We start from the raw sequence: 20,735 nt of genomic DNA, 5'->3' as shown, positions 1-20,735 counted from the left end.
CGCCCGGTGCGAGGGCAAAAAAGATAGCCAGATGCACACTGACACACAAGAAGGTCATATTGTCTGTCTGGTGGGGTCGACGTGGTATAATCTTCTATGACTTTCTTCTGAAAAGATATTTCTTGTATCCCTTTTTCCGAACAATAAATTTCTGACAAGAACTTGTATCCCACCTAATATACTTGAGGAATTAGAATAACATTTTCCGCGCTTTTTTTACATTAAAGTTTTAAGTCGTCCTCCTTATGATAGAAACATGAATGTGCAAATTCCAGAAAATTGAGAAATGATATTTCAATGTTTACTCTACCCATGTTACTATGGATTAATTTTCCTAAAATGTTTTGCAACATGTTTTTCAATGGAGGGGATACACATTCGTATTCCTCGCAGAACTTGGATAGCAAAATAAATTATCCAACTAGCTGATAAACCCGAAAAGGTGAAAATGTGCACAGTCATGCCTTGGACATAAGGGGACGAAGTGTTTTAGCAAAGCCATGTAAGATTAAGCTCGAATATTAATATTTCTAGCTGCAGAAAGGCATTTTCTTGCAGGATATACATTTAAAAGCATTTTAATTTGTTCACGCAAATTATATATTATATCCTCCCTCATAAGTAGTAATGGAAATAAATATTAAAGAAATTAATTTGTAAGAAATATTTTTGTCAATTGATGGCATGTGTTTGTGTTATCCGGAAAAATAATTTTGAAAAGTAATTTTTTTTCCGCTTCCCTCTCCAAAATTCTAATGGGTAGGTTTCTAAAAAGAGGGGTGTTTTTTAATGAAAAAACAGAAATATTAAACTATATTTGAATATAAATATCAAAATATTAAATATTAAACTACATAATTATATATTAGAACTATTAAAAATCTAAAATTTTCGCTCCCCAACGGAATTTCGAGAAGTGAAATTGAATTTTGATGCGTATTGCGTATTGCCGCTGCCATCCTGGAGCGGGGCCCCCTAGGCTGGGATCTTTTGCGGTCTCCCTGGTCAGACTTTTCACGGACCCCTTCTGTAGTTAATTTATAGCGTGAAAAAGCAAAAAATTATGAGAACTACCCCGGGCTTCAGGGCTAGAGCCGTGTCAGGCCCCCATGACTGGAACTTGCATATGAGGATTATACTCCACTGCCAAGTATTCGATGTTATAATATTTTTTTAATATAGGAAAAATTTGCATCTTCTAATTATACGTAGATATTTATGGTATGCGTTACAGCAATTCTTGTTGAGTTTGACGCTAAAAAAATTTTGGCTTATACACTTAGATTCTTGAAATTACATTCCTGTAACTTTTCAGGTAACGTATCACAAAGTAGAAGAAAAAAAAAATTATTAAAGTTATTTGTAACTTTTCAGATATATTAGCGATCAAAGTTTGTAACGTAATAAAACTCTTATATTATATGGAAATGTTCGGTTAACCGGAAGAAAAGACCAATATATGCAGTGACAGCAACATCAAGTGTAAGGGTATTCGTGATTTTCATTTCAATCTACCGAAAATTCTCTAAGATAAAATGAAAGACTGAAATAAAAAATCCCGTTCCTTTCTTTTATTTGAGAGAAAAGAAATCAATGAAACTTACTATAGATATTTCGTGATTCTCGATCTTCGTGAGTCTCATTTAATTAAACTAGAAACCGAATCAAAAAAGCAATCTCAGACCGACCATCGCTAAGAAATTTCCCCCTTCCTTATTGTACTATTGCATATTGTCGGAATCTGTTGTTTCCAAAAAATGTATGCGTAATTAATTTCGTACATGAGATAATGCACGAGTTACGTCATTTTTTGTACAGTTGATAAGAAAATTGTTTGAAGGACTAAAGAAAAAATGTCCCTTAAAAGTAAACTATTCCATTGTCAATTCTTTACTTTAACCCTTTCAGCACTGACAGTACTTTAAAACACCACTAATTTTTCGACCACTGTAAAATTTATTATTATATACGCTCTTGGGTGTTGGTATTTTGAGCTACAGTAAAACCTCGCTACAACGATAATCGATTCAACGATAAATCCCTCTACATCGGCATTTTTAACTTAATCACCGAAAATGTCCGGTATCGCTGCTTTCTGTGTGATACACCAAACTGTACCGCAATAAACTTTTTTTACTGGAGAGAACACATTTAAATTTAATTGCATTTTTAACTGAATTTTTTTTTTAATTAACTAATTAAATTATTGCGGCGAATAAATGCCCGAAAGCGCATTTTTTTTTATGGTACTAACAACGCCTATTTAGAAAAGATGCCAACAACAGCATGAATTTATAAAATTATATGGCACGTGATGATAATGTTGGCTCTCGATGTCACGATAATCACTTTACAACGATTTTTTTTTGGCCTGCAGAATATCGTTATATCGAGGTTTTACTGTATAAAGATCGTCTGACTACTTTACGATTATCATTTGATGACGGCAAAAGTTTGGGACTACTAGTTTTTAAATTAATAAAATTCAGATACATGTTTGTCTCTGTAAAAGTGTTTATATTGTATTACACTTTGGTGCGATGCAGTAAACATTTTTACTAAAACGCTACTTTCACAAAAAATGTTCTCTAACAAACGTATAAAAAGTTTTCTTTGTTGTAACGTAAATAAATATTTTTTTTGTATCATTCAACATATTTGAATTCGTATTTTTTGAGCGCATACAGTGCTGACAAAATTTACAAGTACCAGATTAATTAAGTACACGCCCGAGTGGTGCAGTGGTAAAATGATCGTCTTCCACTATGAAGGTTTCCGTAAGGTCCTTGGGTTCGAATCCAGACAAAAGAGCATCAGAAAAAGTTCTTTGCCTGATGTGACCAACGATAGATGGCGCCTTCATTTCCCACCCGTCTCTACTAGTTGGAAATTGCCGTATGGCGATATATGACAGAAGTTGGCGTTCGGTAAAGTAAATTGATTAAATCGTTATTTACTAAATAATTTCTCTGAAAAAAATCTATTTTTTTTTTGTATTTAGAGAACTTAATTGTATTACTTAAATGACCTAATACAAATTTTCATGATAATCATTTCATTTCTTTATAATGTGGTACTGAAAGTGTTGATAAGACTAGAAGAGAAAGGTACGCGAGGTTTCACTTCCCTTTTTTAGGTTGGTTTCCTGTATAATTTTGTTAATGCTGCCAATAATATGCCAAGATATGAGCTAAAATGCATTTTTTTACGAAATTTCGGATCCGTTCCTCAAGTGAGGAATATTCCAATTGTAGCAGTTTAAAAGAAAAGTGCAAGTATTATCAGAAATGAATTTGATATCATATGCATAAAGTCAGACAAAAAAGAACGAACAGTATTCATTCGAAACCGTCTCTATCAGTTATAAAAAATGTAGATAAAAAGGTAGATTTTCCATATACAGTTGAATCCCGTTTTAACAAATACCATTATAACGAAAATCTCGTTTCAACAAACACTTTCTGATCCCCTAGATAAGTTCACATAGGAACAATGCAAAAACCTGGAATTTCGTTATACCGAAATGAAATTTTCTCTGGTCCCTTGGAGTTCGTTATAACGGGATTCGACCGTATTGCTTGAATTTGATTAAAATATGATATTTTAAGATTAAAAAATCGCAATGCTCTCTCTCTTTTCCCTTATTAAAAATTTCACTTCCAAAGTGCTAGAAGCAACAGGTAGTTTTAATCCTGAAAATTCTATTGTATCGTAAGTATGTTCTTATTTGAATATACCGTACAACACATGCACATGAATAAACTGGTAAAAATTTGAAAATTCTCAAATCAAAAGAATCTAAAAACTTTTTAATCCTACACATATTTTCTTATCTTAGTATTTTTACAGATGTTCCAAAAAAAAAAAAACCGCTTGAAATAAGCTTGTTCTATCAGATGAAGAAAAGAAAAATTGTGAATTTAATGTCAAAGGTGTTTAAAAAGAAGAATATATTTTTTTCTGATATATAGCAAAAGACTGCATATACTGAGATGAAAAACAATTCTAAAATTAATCGGCATTGATTTTCACTGAAAAATATGCGAAACACGAAACCTTCAAACCACTTTTTTATTTACTCATTAATGTTTCCTGAAATTTGCATTAGTTAGTGTTTTTATATGAAATCTTGAAACGTGTTCCGATTCCTTTTGACGTCAAGATGCCTTTTAGGCACTATTTTTCTAGTGAATAATTATGGTGTTTTTTGTTTTTTGGTAATGAAAAACTCAAATCGCCTAAAATGATGTATGAGAATACTGTTACTTTGAAGATATTTCACTTCAGTTCATTTTTTGTTGGTGTACTCGTAAGATTTTTTTTTCTTTAAATTTTTTTTCAATTCTTTTACTACTCAATATTAAGATCGAGAATCTGAAATCTTCGCTGATTTACATATTCACTAAAAAATAAAATTGAACTAATATAGCTTAGTTTCTTAGTTCATATAACAGAGAACTTCGATCTTTCACTACCCATAGTTCGGGTTTAATCTGAAAAATGGACAAATTTTTTTTTTTGGAAAAGGACTAGAAACATGATATGAATTGTTTGTCAAGGAAGGGATATGATTTCTTAATTCGTTTTAAAATTCAAGAAGAATATGAAAAATGATGAGTAAAGAAAATAAGTGTTCTGCGATTGTGTGATCAAAGAAATACCAAAAATAATAATTGAAGAAAACACAAAAACTAACGGCCCCAATCAAAAATTGTCCAATAGTAAAATTTGCGCCCTCTGTCTATCCCTGATGTTTTGGAAATTCAAAATTTACTGAAATATCAGGGATTGATATTCTTGATTTTTTGCCATTTTCAAATGCCTTACATTTTTAGGCCGGTATTACACTATAAAAGTTTGATAAAAGTTCTTTTACAAACTTGAAAAATGCAGCCAATAAGACTATTGATTACAGTTTCTAGAATGTAACCAATAATCTTATTGGTGGCATTTTTCAAGTTTTACAAAAGTACTTTTATCAAACTTTTACAGTGTAATCCCTGCCTTATACATTCTTTACACGAAAAACAACAAAAATAAGAGTTTTAAACGCGGATATCTCTGAGAATTGCTATTAGTATAATATCATTTGAGAGTAGGTACTACTATACACCAAGTTGGATATGAACAAATGTGTGATGATAGGGCTCACAAATCTAGATATCCCATCAAACACGAAGATCATCATAGAGCGACAAGATTTATTGCGCCAACCAAGTATTTGGGCGTCACCCTGGATGAAACACTCAACTTCAGGATCCATACCCAAAAACAAAATCAAAAAAGGTTCAGATCCTCTTGGAGAATCTATTGAGGTTCTGCGATCTGAAATCCGAACTCAGTTTGAGGAACAAAGTTTTGATGTACGAACAAATCATTCGCGAAGTGTTAACACATGGTGCCTCAGCTTGGCGTTTCGCATATAACAGCAACATGTACAAACTACTACGATTCCAGAATCGCGTCCTCAGGCGCTTCACTCTCTGGAGCACCAAAATTTTCCTCCTCACTGAACTACACAAAGTTTTGGAAATGTCGTCGATGTATTCCACATCAAGAAACTTATTCCCACATCAAAAGACTAGCTCGAATCTACTTCGAAAAACAAGAAAGGTCGTGTCGCCAACATCTGAAAGAGATCTCCAATTATGATGCTCGCGAGTTTCTGAAACATCTAAGGCCTAAAAACCTACAACATACGAAATATGTCTTCTAATTCGGAAAAATGTGTGTGCGCTTGTGTACATGCAGGATGGTAACTATCGACTTCCCAATAATTTTGCACATGTGATTCCTTGTCAAAAAATAATACAGAAAAGTGTTTTCCGTTTTAGGATCAGACGAATATTCAATGAGTTATAACATTTTGAATTTTTGTAACTGTCAGTTACGCACCAAACAAAATCACGGAAAGTAAAATTCTTCCTCAGCAGAGGGTTGCACGCTTTTTGAAAATGAACTGAAATATTTATTCCCGTTAGGAACCAAGGTCAGTTATCTTCTTTCATGATTGGCGCTTTTTCCTCTTTGTATAGAGTAATGTTAACCTTGTTATTCCGTGTTACATTCGCCTCCAACATATTGGCAAATTTATCACCAGATTTCTAAAATGTTAGCCAAACGAGATGTATTGTAAATTTTTTTTCCCAAAAGCAACACTTTTTTTTGCCAAATTGGTGATAAAAAAATAAAACAAATATGGTGATTTGTTCTCCTTCAATATCATGTCAAATTTTTTGAAGCAAGGTGCATAGTGTTTACTGAGCGATCGTTTTTTTTTTCACGCTTCGTTTTGATCAGATTACATATGTTGATTAATAAAACAGGACAATATTTTTTGTTATTTTAAAAGGTCATTGGAAATGTTATGCGTGAAAATCTTTAACGAAGATTGTAAAAATGGTAGTTAGACAGCAGTGACTGGTGCAAACAGTGAAATAATAACAACGGTTTATATATATAAACAGAAACTTTTAATCTCAAATTAATTATTTTATGAATTAATATATTACAAATAATTAGGGGTTTTGGGTTTTTTCTATTGATTATTCATCGAGGTTACATTGTCATACGAAAATCTTCATGTTGCAACGAACGTTTTGAATATCTTTGGGACTGCAATTGACTTTATCACTCACATGTTAATAAATTTGCTTTACCTTCAAACACACACAAGAAAGATTTTGAGGCACGACTTCGAAATTTATTTCAGCCTACATGATTCGAATAGACCATAGAAGTTAGCCATTTTTTTTCAGGTGTAGCTTCTTTACGGGTGTATTTATAAAGAGAGCTGTTGCCCCCGGCTCTTAGCAGAGACGAACTTCAGGCTCTCACCGCCCTAGGCACTACTAATTTTGAGATGATCTTATATATTCCGTTTCTTCTTCTCATTATTATTTTTTTGGAAAGAAAAATCACACCCTCCCCATCATGAAAGCCAACTCTTTACTGTTTGTTTTTCTAAACATGGATTTTGATATTGTTTCATACACGCACTCATAACATGAATGAGATGCCATAAACATTTTAAACTGTATTTGTTAGACCCCCATTGTAACTGTGATCGATAACTAATTTGTAACTGTGATCGATAACTAATTTGTAACTGTGATCGATAACTAATTTGTAACTGTGATCGATAACTAATTTGTAACTGTGATCGATAACTAATTTGTAACTGTGATGGATTTCATTCAGCAAGTGCTGTTAATCAAGTTAATTGTGTTTCAGAATGACAATCTCTCGAAAGCAGTGATGTTACATGTAAATCTTCCAAAACTGAATTTAAAAAAAAAAAAATCTCGTCTCAAAATTGTTAGGGATAGCCTATTTTATTCATTTAAAGAGGATGTCGTGATCCCTGAAGTCGATTTTTTAAGCATGACTTTCAAAAATATTTCATTCAATTGAAAATCTAATGCAAAATATTTTTCGATTCAATCGGGTTAATTTGTTTTTCCAAAATAAGATAAAATGAAATAATGAATTATAGTGTAAACGTAAACAAGAAAAAAACAGTTTGAACGCGATTTTCACAAAATGCAGTTTTTGAGCTCTCACTCTCATTCGCGTTTTAATTTAAAAAAAAACTACTCTACCAAAAATTCTGAAATTTTTGTAGAAATATTCATACATGTGTTAGGCCGGAATTTTTTACACTATAAAAGTTTTGTAAAAGTTATTTTATAAAACTTGAAAAATGCAACTAATAAGCGTATATAGTGACGGACTCGCGATGCGAGGATCCGGGTTCGAACCCCACAGTGGTGGTCGGCTGAAGTTGGTTTTCTGTGGTTCCCAACTTCAAGGCGCAAATACGAGCCGATCTCCCCGTTAAAAAGTCTCGTCACAGAGAGCAACAGTCCTACAACGATAAATCATTCAATCATAACACTTCACTCATAGTTAGAAAAACTGGTGGCAGATGGCAGCACTACACATAACAAGCATTACAGAGAAACAAAAAACTTCACGTCAGGTTTCATTACACGTACACGCATATTCCCGCATGTACCGATTCGTTGGGGGTTCCGCGTGGCGCGGCGCATGTGTGGTGTAGCAGTAGTAGGTAGGGCCTCCAAAAAATGGCTCGGGGATCCATGATGTTCTTAAGTCAGCCACCTCTTTGGGCAATTTGCCTGTTGTGGCGTTGTATTTGTATTGGTTAGGGGTCATACAAGTATTACGTACGCAGATTTTCAGCCATTTTTGACACCCCCCCCCCCTTGTCAGCAAAAGTCAGCATAACACTGACCCCCTTCCCCCGTGTCAGCGAAATTTCGTCAGCAGCTTAGAATAAACAGGGGTGGTTGATGACGTAAGCAACCTTCAAACCCCCCCCCCTGCCCCCTTGTCATCAAAAGTCAGCAAATCCGAAACCCCCTCCCACCCCCCTCGATGCTGACGTAATATTTTAATGACCCCCTTACATTTAAGAGAATGTAACCGAATAGGCTTATTGGTTTTTTTTTTCAAGTTTTGTACAAGATCTTTTATCAAAATTTTATAGCGTAATCCTAAATCCTAACCTTAATGAAATGAACCTGGAACATCAATATCTGATCATTCGTTAGAATTTGTTTTCGCTGATCATTTTCATATTATTAAATAAACGACACAATTTCTATTTCTATCGAACACAAAATTATAACGATTATAATTGTTTTTTTCTATTCAGAGACTTTTTTTCAAATGAAATTATTCAGCAAAATGGATCCTTCACAGAAATAAAATACAGTAGAAAAGTAATAGAAAAAACTAGAAAAATAAGAATATTCTAGTGATGCAGAAAGAGAAATATTAGAGGACGACAAAACATATGAGAAACAAAAACAAAGTGATATTTCGAAGGTATTTTTGTAATCTGATTCCAAATCTTTTTTTTTTTTCCATTATTGGGACTCAAATAATCTTTCTTCCTGCATAAAAATACGCACATGAATTTATACAATATTCATTTCGATAGCTCTACGCGACCACACCATTGATTTTTATCAATAGAAGAAAAAAAAATTCATGTTCAATATGTCAAATAGTCAAATGTAAAGAGAGTAAACAGAAACGAGATCTCGAAAAAGTTCTCTTGACGTGATATGTTTTCTCTTAGACAGAGTTATCTAAAATGCATTAAAGAGAACGGGAGACGGCGTAGAAATATTGAGATGCGAAGAAACCCTAGAATTACGGGAGCGTATTTTCTCGTTCATGTTTACTGAAATTAGAACTCTGTGTACGTAACTTATATATACGCTCGTCTGGGACTCCCTACTACTTGATTCTTTCCGACTCAGTGTGCCCAGTCTGTGCATACCTAAAAATTCCTTTCCAAACACTGAAAATAAACGATAAATAAAACGAAAATTAGTTTATGGATTACTTTGAACCTTCTTTGTAAACACTGGATAACACCACCACCCCACAAGCCGTCCCATACTTTTTGGTCTGTGTTTAGTTTTTGAAAACTCTTATTTTTCAAAGACATTGATTCAAATTTTTTAAAGATTTTTTTTGGATATAAAAAGGATTTCTAGAAAAAAAAATGATTCTACGTTATTTTGTTGGCTGTACACCAATATAAATACAAGGCCACAACAGGCAATTTCCAACTAGTAGAGATGGGTGAGAAATGAAGGCGCGGTGGTCGCCTCAGGCAAAGAACTTTTTCTGATGCTCTTTTTCCTGGATTCGAACCCAAGGACCTTACGGAAACCTTCATATACAAATACAAATACAATGACACAACAGGCAAAATGCCCAACGAAGTGGCTGAGAAAAAGATACCCCAAACAAATATGGATGCCATATATTTCAAAAATACAGCAACCCAATTAAAAATGCAATTTAACAATATATATATATGATGAAATATTATACAATGCCCATAAGAATACGTATGGGTTGTCTTATTCTAAGTATGGATAACTTCTCAATTTACTAATCTCTTCATTCTGTATAAGTTTTAACTTTTTATGTTGAAACCTCGCCTAATATGGAGTCCCGAATTGAAGGTGTGCCCAACATAGGCGTACGCAGAATTTTCTCGGGGGGATTTCAGTTTTTTTTTCTTCTCAAGGGGGAGGTTTACGTTTTTTCCTGCAAAATAACACTATAATCTCGGCTTGGGGAAGTCAGAACCCCAACCTCCCCCTTTTCGTACGTCAGTGGTGCCCAACCACAAAATTAAAACGGTGAGTACAATCCTTGAAAAATTATACCTGCGTACTCCTCTCTGGGCCTGAATAGACTGTCTACATTTTTTTTGAAATTCCAACTTTTAAGGGTAGCGTGCCGGAAAGGGTTAACCGACCGTACATGCACCTCGTGTACATTCCTCGGCGGAATTTCTAATGAATCGGTACCCGCAGGAACGTATGTGCGTGCATATATATGCGCGGCTCTAACGTGTATTTATGTTGTCCGAGTTGTGTTTCGTGTTCTTGCTGGTGCTGCAATCTGCTTTCAATATTTTCGAGTGAACATGTTAAACGCTTGAATATTCATGTTATGTAAGTACTTTTGTCATATTTATTTTATTTATTCACAATAACCTGCTAGAAGGCATGAAATGAACTTATACTGGAAAAGAATGAATAAATAATAAAAATAATCAGAAATAATAATCAGAAGGGAAAGCCCTTCGCACAAGGAGTCAGGTCGAAATCCTCCATGTGTTGAAGGTCTACCTCCGGGGTTATTAGTCCATTTGTTGCGTCCCAAATTTAGTTCGAAAGATCTTCTTAGATGGGCCGTACATCAAAACAAACATTTCTTCAATCAGTAAGCATTTTTAAATTCCAAATAGAGCCATGGGTCGCGTTGTTGATTTTGGGTCGCAGCTAAAAAAGATTAAGAACACCTGGTCTACCTGCTGTCCGAGGAGAGACTTTTTCAAATAGGAGACCGGCTCGCATTCACCCCTCAGGAGTTGGAAAACCAGAGAAAACCAACTTCAGCCAACTATCACTGTGCTGTCAACGGTGGTTCGAACCTGGATCCTCGCAACGAGAGTCCAGTACGAGTTCGTCTTGGACTAAAGAATAAAGTTCCACTCTTTTGAACGGTATCATAATGAATTTATTGCATCCTGAAGTAGACAAATTAGAGGAAAAACCTACGAATCTGCAAAATACATAGTGTTGGAGTTACATTTTTATAGTGGGGAGGTATTTCAATTTATATAGCTCAGCTAATATTGCACTTGGAAACGAGGGATTTTTTTGGCTTTGGATGACACGGTACCAACTTACTGATTGGGTTTTTGCGGACAAGGTGTAAGTATAAAAAGTCAATTTTTTTTTTTTTTGTATTTTAATAACTTTTAATAACTTAACACAACCCGTTGAAACACGAATGACGTATATGCCTGAGGTCTTCACATTATTTGAATACTTTTTCTAATTGGAAGTATGCCTCTGGGATCAATGGTTCGTCAGTTTTGAGATGCAAAGGTTTAGCTGCAGTATGCACTCTGCATATTTGGAATCTTATCAAAAGGTAATTTTATGATCAAGCAGGTTGAAACGTGGGTGACCATATGAAGTACCTGAAAAACCGGGACAAATCGCGGAATTCCTAATTAAAAACCAGGACAAAACGCGAAATCCATTAATAAAAACCGGGACAAAACTGGGAAATTTTAGAAACAATTTTTGGACGGACATTACACAGTATAAAACTGCAAACTTACAATGTATTACGAAAATATTATCGCACTGCTATATACAATACAAAACTAGCTACAATAGCCGGCGCTACCCGGGTTTTTTTTAATGAGGCTTTTTGGATAACGTGATATCTCCATCTATCCATCTGCCCGTTTCAGCTTTCAAAATGCTTAATTAAAGCTGTGTAAATTTTTCGATGTACTTTACGGTCCCATGAAAAATTTTAAATTATCCTAACCCACATGAATTTATGCAGTTGAGTATCAAAATACAATACGGAAACATTAATTTTCATGCTTGAGAAGATATAAAAAGTTGAAATCAATGTTATTGCATGAATACCAAACTCAAAACTAGGTCCGGCTAATTACTTCATGTTTAATCTCCTGGGCTTCATATATATCTCTAAGCGAACTCATATTTCAAAAATCGAGAATTCTATACAATTTTTAAAATTACTGATGTGGCGGAAAACCCCACTGAATTTCCGCATTTCTACAGTAAAATCGGCAATTTTAACACTGATTGCTATGGGGGATCATCCTTTGCCTTACCCTCAAAGTGATGCTGATAATGTTTATGGCATCTATTCAAAACACCTCATTACTGGGAGGATTGAAAAAGTGGCAAACCATTACAAAGGCATAAACTATTATACATATATTAAAAGGATTAGAGAAATGACAAACCATTGTAAAGGCACATATACACGTCTGAAACGCATTGCTAGGGAACCACGGTAACAAAAAAAACCGTTCAGAAAGTGATTGTTGAGGCCCAAAAACCATTGTTGCCCGACCGAATTTTAAAGTAGCCTATCGTTCAAGTCGGGTCCCATTTGGTATATATGCAAAATTTAGTGACGATAGATCTAAAGTTATAGATTTGTATAGAGAACACACGCACTCAGACATACAGAAAATCAATTTTGTATACATAGATTTCCAAAATGAGTAAAACATCAGGGTCAGGCTATGAATGTCGAACGTCCCGTACATACGGGATTGAAGGGCGTGCACGTGAAGGGGAGAGGGTTCTCTTTTATTTCATCAAACTTTTTACCACACATTAAACCAAAGCTTTTAATTAGTTGAACAAACAGAAATACTTTCTTTTCGGGATCATTTTTCTGATTTTAAGATATTCCAAGATATGGCATTTGTTGCAGACTTTTTACTTTCATTGAAAATGTTAGCGCCCTCCATATTGGCTCTACAGAGAACAAAAATAAAACAAAGTAATGGAATGTATGTACTTGAGACAGCTTAGACAGTTCAAGTCCTAAAGTCTGTGTTTATTAAGTCTTAACTGGCAATATATTTGTCATAATTTTCAAATGTTTTATCTAATAAAAATATTATGGCCATAGTGGTACATTTACAGTTGTCGTGTGAATCATTACATTCGTTTTAACGGGGGAAAAGTTGATATATATGTATAATTAAGCGGAGAACCTTAAAATTGCCCTTACGGGATAAATTTTGGTTGCAAAGGATTTTATCCGTTATTCAATTAAGCGGGACGGATCGTATTTGCATGAGATTCTATTTCATTTTATCTTTGATAGCACAAAGAAAATCTGGGACAAATAGGCGTTCCGCAATCCTTTTTTCAGGACAGTTAATTTAATTGCGAAAAACCGGGACATCTGGCAACTACCCAAAAGCAATTTCTACATATAGTTTCTAGACTAGTGATGGGCAAGAGGTTCGATCCCACCGCCGCAGATTTTATAATAATAATCTGAAAATTTTCAATTTCATTGTTTTAAAAAAAAATTCATTTAAGCGGTTGTTTTACATTTTTTGCACATGCAAAATATAGTTGTGAGAATTTAAATAGATTTTTTCTGAATTGTAAAAAAAATTGTCTTCATTGAGTTTTATAAAAAAATTATATTGACCTGCCAATTTGTTTTTTGTTCCGCTCCTAAGAAAGTTAACACGTATAACTGGTCTAGACCAGTTAAAAAATAGTTTTTATTTATTGCATCTACAAGAACCAAATCCAAGTTTGACAATGCGGACTGTCTATCCATATGATCCTCAGATAAAACATTGCTTAGATATAGGTTCAATAATCCGAATATATTTACATCACATGAAAATCGACTTATAAGATAGGATGGACCATGTTTGTATTTGTTTATGTCATGGTTGATATAAATTGATCAGAAAAGCTTTCAGGTACAAATACTTGCCTTTTTTTTTTTTTTTTGATATAATACTTGATGTCATTTCATTTCAAATTTGTTTTCTTCGAAGTCTATCGTAATGTTGCGTTTAAAAAAAATTTCGGCAAAAATAACATTTTAACAATATAGTGTTGACAACGGTCGAAATAGTGATGATGGCCTTTGTCCGAGTCTCCGGGGATAACAACAACAAAATGCCTTCTTTCATGTTTCCACACATTCCCTTCTTTACTTTCTCTAAGATCTAAAGAATGTGACAAGATAACAAATGACAATCGTCACAAAAGAATAAACCAAAAATTAAAATACAATTGTTATAGAGAAGAAGAAAAAAACAGCTTTATATATATATATATATATATATATATATATATATATATATATATATATATATATATATATATATATATATATATATATATATATATATATATATATATATTTATTTATTTATTTATTTATTTATTTTATGTGTAAAGAACTGAAAGGGATGATTTTATTCATATTCTTTTGTTATCATTACTTCGCCCTGAAGCATGAAGTTGGAACATGAAAGTTGTTGCACTTTGATCATCATCATCATCTCGTGTATAAAGTGTTATTTATTTTATTTTTTCGATTATCAAAGAAAATGTTAAGAGAAATAAGAGTAGAAACTGTCATTTCCAGGCGAAAAAATTTTTCATTGAACTGGAAAAATGCCAAAATGAACGTAAAAAGAAGAACCGAATTATGAGAATCCTATTTTTCTAATAAAAATTTTAAATTAATAAAAAAATTGTGAATGAAAGTTTTTTTTCTTTTTAGTATTATTAGCATAACCGTTGTTACATAATGAAAGTTTTATTTTCGGCGAAACAATTAGAGCAAAAAATAGAGGAAACACCTGAATCTGAAATTTTTAATAACTTATATAAGATTTTTTTTTTTTTGATGTCCTGTTTCGTGATGAATGTTCAGTCTGGGATATTATGTAAAAGTGTCGATTTTTTCATATACAATCGGATGTTTCGACTGCCACCGTGAAAGTTATTGTCAGATAGTGAAGTAATATTTAGTTTTCAGGAATAAAATAGTAACATAGAAGAATTACAAATTTTTCTTATACTTGCTCATTTGAAGTGCATAGTATTTACAATACTGGTGGTTTTTTGAATCATTAAAAGTTTGAAGATAGCTTGATATTTTTCAAGTTTTTAAACCTTTGGCAATATCTTTTTTAAATGCGTGGTTTCGTATTTTCAATGTACAGTGTGTTTCTATTTCATATGCGGTGGGATGTTCATTGTTCTTAAAAACGGCCGTTACACGATACAAAGCGCACAAAAGTACTACTACTAAACCGCACATGTAACCGCGTAAACACTCTTCTTGAGGATTTCAAAGGAATTGGGTGAATGCCAAGAAATATATCTATACAGGATGGGCAAAAAGTCCGTAGAAACATTAAAAATTAATAAAAACCAAAAAAATAACAAGTAAAAAACGGTTTGCAGTGTTAGCATCGCTAGGTTACGGGAATTTTTTTAAGACAAGGGAAAAAAAACTCAAAACAACCGATAGGTGACGCTGGTACGAGCGACTTCGGTGGAAATATGCAAATGATACGGTTATAAGAACTTGCGCTCCTAATCCACAAACAGTTCACCGTTGTAAACCGTGTATGTGGACCTGCTGCACTATGACGTTGCTGGATTTGTGACTCGCCTGCAATGTGTTATCCCCTGTGGTGGTTGGTCACGTGCAACACATACTGATGTAATAAACGATTTGGAGGTATTCTGTTCATTAATTGCGTATCTTTTCTTTGCTTTGTGTAAATCAATGCCACCTATATATATATATATATATGGGCTGGTTTTTTTTAGTTATTTTCTTCCTGTCAAAAAATTCCCGTGACCTAGCGATGCTAACCCTGCAAACCGTTTTTTTATTTCGGTAATTTTTCCGGTTTTTATGAATTTTTAAAGTTTCTACCGACTTTTTGCCCACCCTGTATGTATGAATATACATATAATTTTTTTTTCTTAATGTGTGTATTAATGTGCGGCCCTTACGTATTTATTATGTGTGGTGATATGAAAGGGTTAAAGTTACAGTGGTGTATCATCATCATCAATCGCTTTCGCCCCAAGATGGAAGCGCTTAACAAATTTAGCCCATTGCTTTGACACCGAGTAACATAATATAAATTGTGGGTCATATAGATGTGAAAAAGTATCCTTCTCTTTGGGGAATTCTCAGAAGTTTTTGCAGCAGTGTTTGGAAAATTTATGGTAACTGTTACCATTCTGTTGAATACTAGAACCTGTGAGTGGAACATTAAGTGATACTTGCAAACGATATCGGCCATACATAAGTAACTGAAGAGGTTGCTCCTATCTGCGATACCCTTTCACCGAAAAAAAGGAGCAGAGATCTCTTATGGATAGGACGAAAACTCAACATGAAGATATTGAAAAAGAGCACATTAGATTGAATCAGAGCACAGAATTGATCCTCGCCATGAATTCAGGTGTTTAGCATAATTAAGAAAATTTTCCAAAAATGCTGGCTGCATTTACTGCTTCACTTAAAGTAGTTCCCTCTCTGAATATAGAATGCAGGGCATTGTTCTGCATAGTGGAGAGGAGTTTCTTCTTCCCCGCGCACAGGACAGACAGACGAATCTTTGAAACCGCAATTATGTGTGGATGTTTCGCCAGGTTCGCATGACCAGTGATTACTCAGGTGCAAGTCAAGTCACATTTTTAACATTTCTAAGTCCAGAAATGCAATGCAGAAGTGCTACACTGTTGGGGGAAAAATGAACTAAGCCACAAGTTCAGTAGTTCGCCACTAAATTGAGAAATCCCAAAATTTTTAACATGGGACTATATTACATAGGACGGTTCTATATTAAACCCTTCTTTTCCCCTCAAGATGAGGATAATTGACATACAACACTGGAACTATGACATAGCACTGTATATATCATGTTTCATACATTCTACAATTTATGTGCATAATTTTTGTTTTACATAATTTTGAAAATATTTTTCCTAAATGCAACCTGTAAGTCTCATTTTCAATGGGATTGCCACGTTTCTTATTTTCTATTTGATGCGATTTTGACTTACGAATGATTCAACTTGAGGTCGGTACTCGGAACGGATCCCGTTCGTAAGTCGGGCTGTGACTGCATGTAGATAACTTGATGAAAAAAAAAAAATCTCAAGCGTATACATCTATAAAAAAATCCCATATATTTTTTTTATACAGTATAAATGTACAATTTTATTTGCATTCATGAGAGTGAACACATAATCGATTAAGAAAAGGTTCTACATGTGCTGCAAGGTTCTACAAAAATACTTATTGAATAATACGTACTCACATTTAATAATAAAAAAGCCTAAGTTATTCCATATCTAGACTCCGATGTTGCGTAATTGCTTTGAAATGTATTTTCGGGAACTTGTTTGAAAGACGTTTGATGGTCTACTTGGGAGAGAAACGTGTTCGCAATTCAATCTCATTCTTAAATGATTCGTTCACTTGTAGTTACAAAGAAAAAGAGTATTTCTCAAATATTATGTGACATTTTTTCCCCCAAGAGATTATTTTTTACGATGGTTTTCACAGCGTATATACATGTATGAGTTTTATTGCGACGCTATTTTCACCGTTCAATTAAGAAAATGACACTTTCAATAGCTTCGGGATACGTAACATTGAACATGATGCCGAGTGAAAAGAGCTTCAGAATTTTCATCAGCAGCTCATTGAAATTTTATCACAAAAAAAAATTTCTTTCCGCATTGTGACGTAAAAATCTCTTTTTTTCTTATCTCATAAAGAAGAATCATTTTAAAATGAATCATGTTTTTATAAAAAATTATATTTTAATAACCAATTTGTTTTCAATAAGAATAATCATAAATGAGAACAGAGAAAAATGTCGATTTAAAATCAATTTAATCAATTTATCGTTGATCTCTAGAACTTTAATGACATGATATTTATACGTGCGAGTGAAATATGCAAACATACACTACATATCAAAGAAACAAATATTTTCTTTACTTCATGCCAAGGTGAACTCGGAAAGAAAAAGTCGTCTGGTCTCCGCCGGGACTCGAGCCAAGGCCCTCTTGCATTCCGAGCATGCTACCATCTACACCACTGGAAATCCTTATTTGGTGTCATCCACTAAACTTGATTCTCAGGGGTTTCCGAGATGGGTCTTAAAAATTTACTCAGTCAGGGATTTTTGAGCTATGGGTCACGACCCAAACTTGATTCGCAGGGGATTCCCTTTCCTCGAACAACAACCGATTACAACCTCCCGTCAAACATTATTGATTGTACATCAGTTTCTGATTTCCTTTGTAACATCAATCGTCTCTGCCACACTTCACCACTGCATTGCCTTGTATAGGCCTTGGCCAAACAATATTGTATGAATAAATCAATAAATGCACTTATGGCGTCACTGGTTTCACTAATTCCGAAAAACAAACATACCCATGGGTAGCTAATCTGAACTTGTTGCTGTTTTTGCGATATCTCTTTGAGATGGGAAGCGGAGTGTGTCCGGTCCTTCAATGTTCAATGCTGTTTTTGTGTCGTGGTTGAAAAAAGGTTAAGAACCTCTGGTGTAGAGAGAGACCTATCACATTTCATTGAGATGAAAATTGATAACTTTTTCCAATTATCATCAATAAGAGTTTAGCATAGTATCATTCTGAAACGATGCAGTGTGATAGAACACTTGAGAATAATCGATCAGACCGGTCAGACCGGTCACCGTTTCGTTAAATATTGACTAGTCCGCGAACTGGACGAGTCAATATTTAACGAAATTGGTCAATTCGCGAATTGACCAATTTCGGGATTTGGCGCAGTAATAGACGTTTAATTTTTTACGGGGCAGGCAGCGTCTCTCTCGCCGGGTATCAGCTAGTAATTCGAGAAAAACCAAACTGAAAACAGCGTATTACTGAAAGGGTCGGATTATCGAGAATCTATTGTACTGTTAAAATCTTCAAGAAAGTCCGTAACTGCAATGATTTCAATATAAACTATAAACCGGAGACATATTTTTTTCAGTCATCTCAAAAAAATATCTTTCTCCATACTATGTAATAGCTTTAATTAGAAGAAAAATAACTGATTTAATTTCGACTTAGCATGTGTGAAGAGTACTTCTTTTTCCCATCTCAAGAGAATCGTCAGTGGAATTTTTCGATCATCAAACGAGCGGTTAATTGTTTAACAACCGCGGAAAGTAAAATTATCAAGGGGGAAAAAAAGCCTTTTCGATCCATAGCTTTTTTGTTTTCTTATAAGAGCTTTCCAAAAAATCTAAAGCTATTATAATTGGGTAGCTTTCTTTTGTTTTTAATTATAGCTCATTATTTTCTAAAAACTGTTATAGTTCCTCCCCCACCCCCCGCTTGAACTCGAAAAACAAATAAAACAGAATATTTTAGAAAAATACGAAGTGAAGAAAATTCTCATAAAAGTAATATAACACAGAGAACCTTATATCCGACTGAATCCTTCACTTCATCGAATCGGTAAGAAACAACACAGGAATTCTTTGAAACAATTATTTTAGCACGTGGAGAAAGTGGCATAAAACAAAAATTTTCCATTTCTTATTATCTCATAGAGTTTTCATTTTACGAAGGTTTAATGAATTATTAGGTGAATTTTTATTTCGGTGTAATAGAGAAAGACTCAAGTTTCACTGACTAACAAATTTTTGATTGGAGAGAGTATAAAAATTTTAGTTTGCGTATAATTGTAAATTAATCATTTTTTGGAGCTTTGATAACTATCACAAAATAATTCTACTCTCTTTAGTTATCATTTTTCATATTTTCTCAAGAATTTTAAAATAAAGAGTAAAATTTATAAATTTTTTTTGTAAAATTTGGGTGAAAGTGTAAAGTAAGCCTTTATAAGACATCATGAATACGTATATGGGATTTTAAAGAATAATGGGTAGTGTGTGTGTTTTTTTTCCTCAATTTTGTAGTACATATGCATGAAAGTCTTAATTCGGTCTTTATCTCATCGAACGTTCATCGTAGAGGTATGGTTCTAGTTTAAAACACGCTCAAAATGCGTTCAGAAATCACTCTGTACCGCTCCCGAGAGTGAAAATGTCATAAAATAAAAATGTAGATTTTTACACGACCCCCTATCCTCTAACTTCCAATGAGAAAGTTTTTACCCTATCTCTCCTAAGCCCAATCAAAGAAAATTCCATGATTTTAAGTGCAATATTCGCCGAGGTCTTTGAATTCAAAAATTAGAGAAGAGTTGGGAAAGAACAGCATAAATGAGGGAAAGAAGCATTGTTGGTCAGTTTATGCTGTTCTTTCTCAACTTTTCTCCGTTTTTTGAATTCGAAGTCCTCAGTGACTATTGCACATTAGAAACATTAAATTTTTTTTTTTTTGGCCTCAATTAGACTGGGCAACAACTTCCTAATTGGGTTTTTGAGGGCAGGATGACCGTATAAAAAGTTAATTCTTATATTTCAATAACTATACAACCCTTTGCAACGCGAAAGACGTATCTGAGTTCCACACGTTATTTGGATACCTTTTTTTTTAATTGGAAAGATGCCCCCCTAGGAACAACGGGTCGAATATAAGTTTGAATACATTCTCTAATTGGAAGTATGCCTCTGGGATAAACGGTTCTCCATTAAAATGCAGCAATGAGAAATATGAAATCACCATTTATACTAAGAGACTAATGAGTAGGGCTCGGATTTCTGTGCTTTTTATTTCTTTTTTGCATATTTCGCTACTTTCATATGATGAAGCATATTTTCAAAATTTCGATGAAAAAGTAAAAATTTTTTCCCCCGCAATTCC

The sequence above is a fragment of the Pholcus phalangioides genome, unplaced genomic scaffold, assembly GCF_987345545.1.
Source record: "Pholcus phalangioides strain wild (caught in Gottingen) unplaced genomic scaffold, Ppha-v1.0 ptg000013l_1, whole genome shotgun sequence".
Taxonomy (NCBI): Eukaryota; Metazoa; Arthropoda; class Arachnida; order Araneae; family Pholcidae; genus Pholcus; species Pholcus phalangioides.
Note: the sequence above shows the minus strand (reverse complement) of the source record.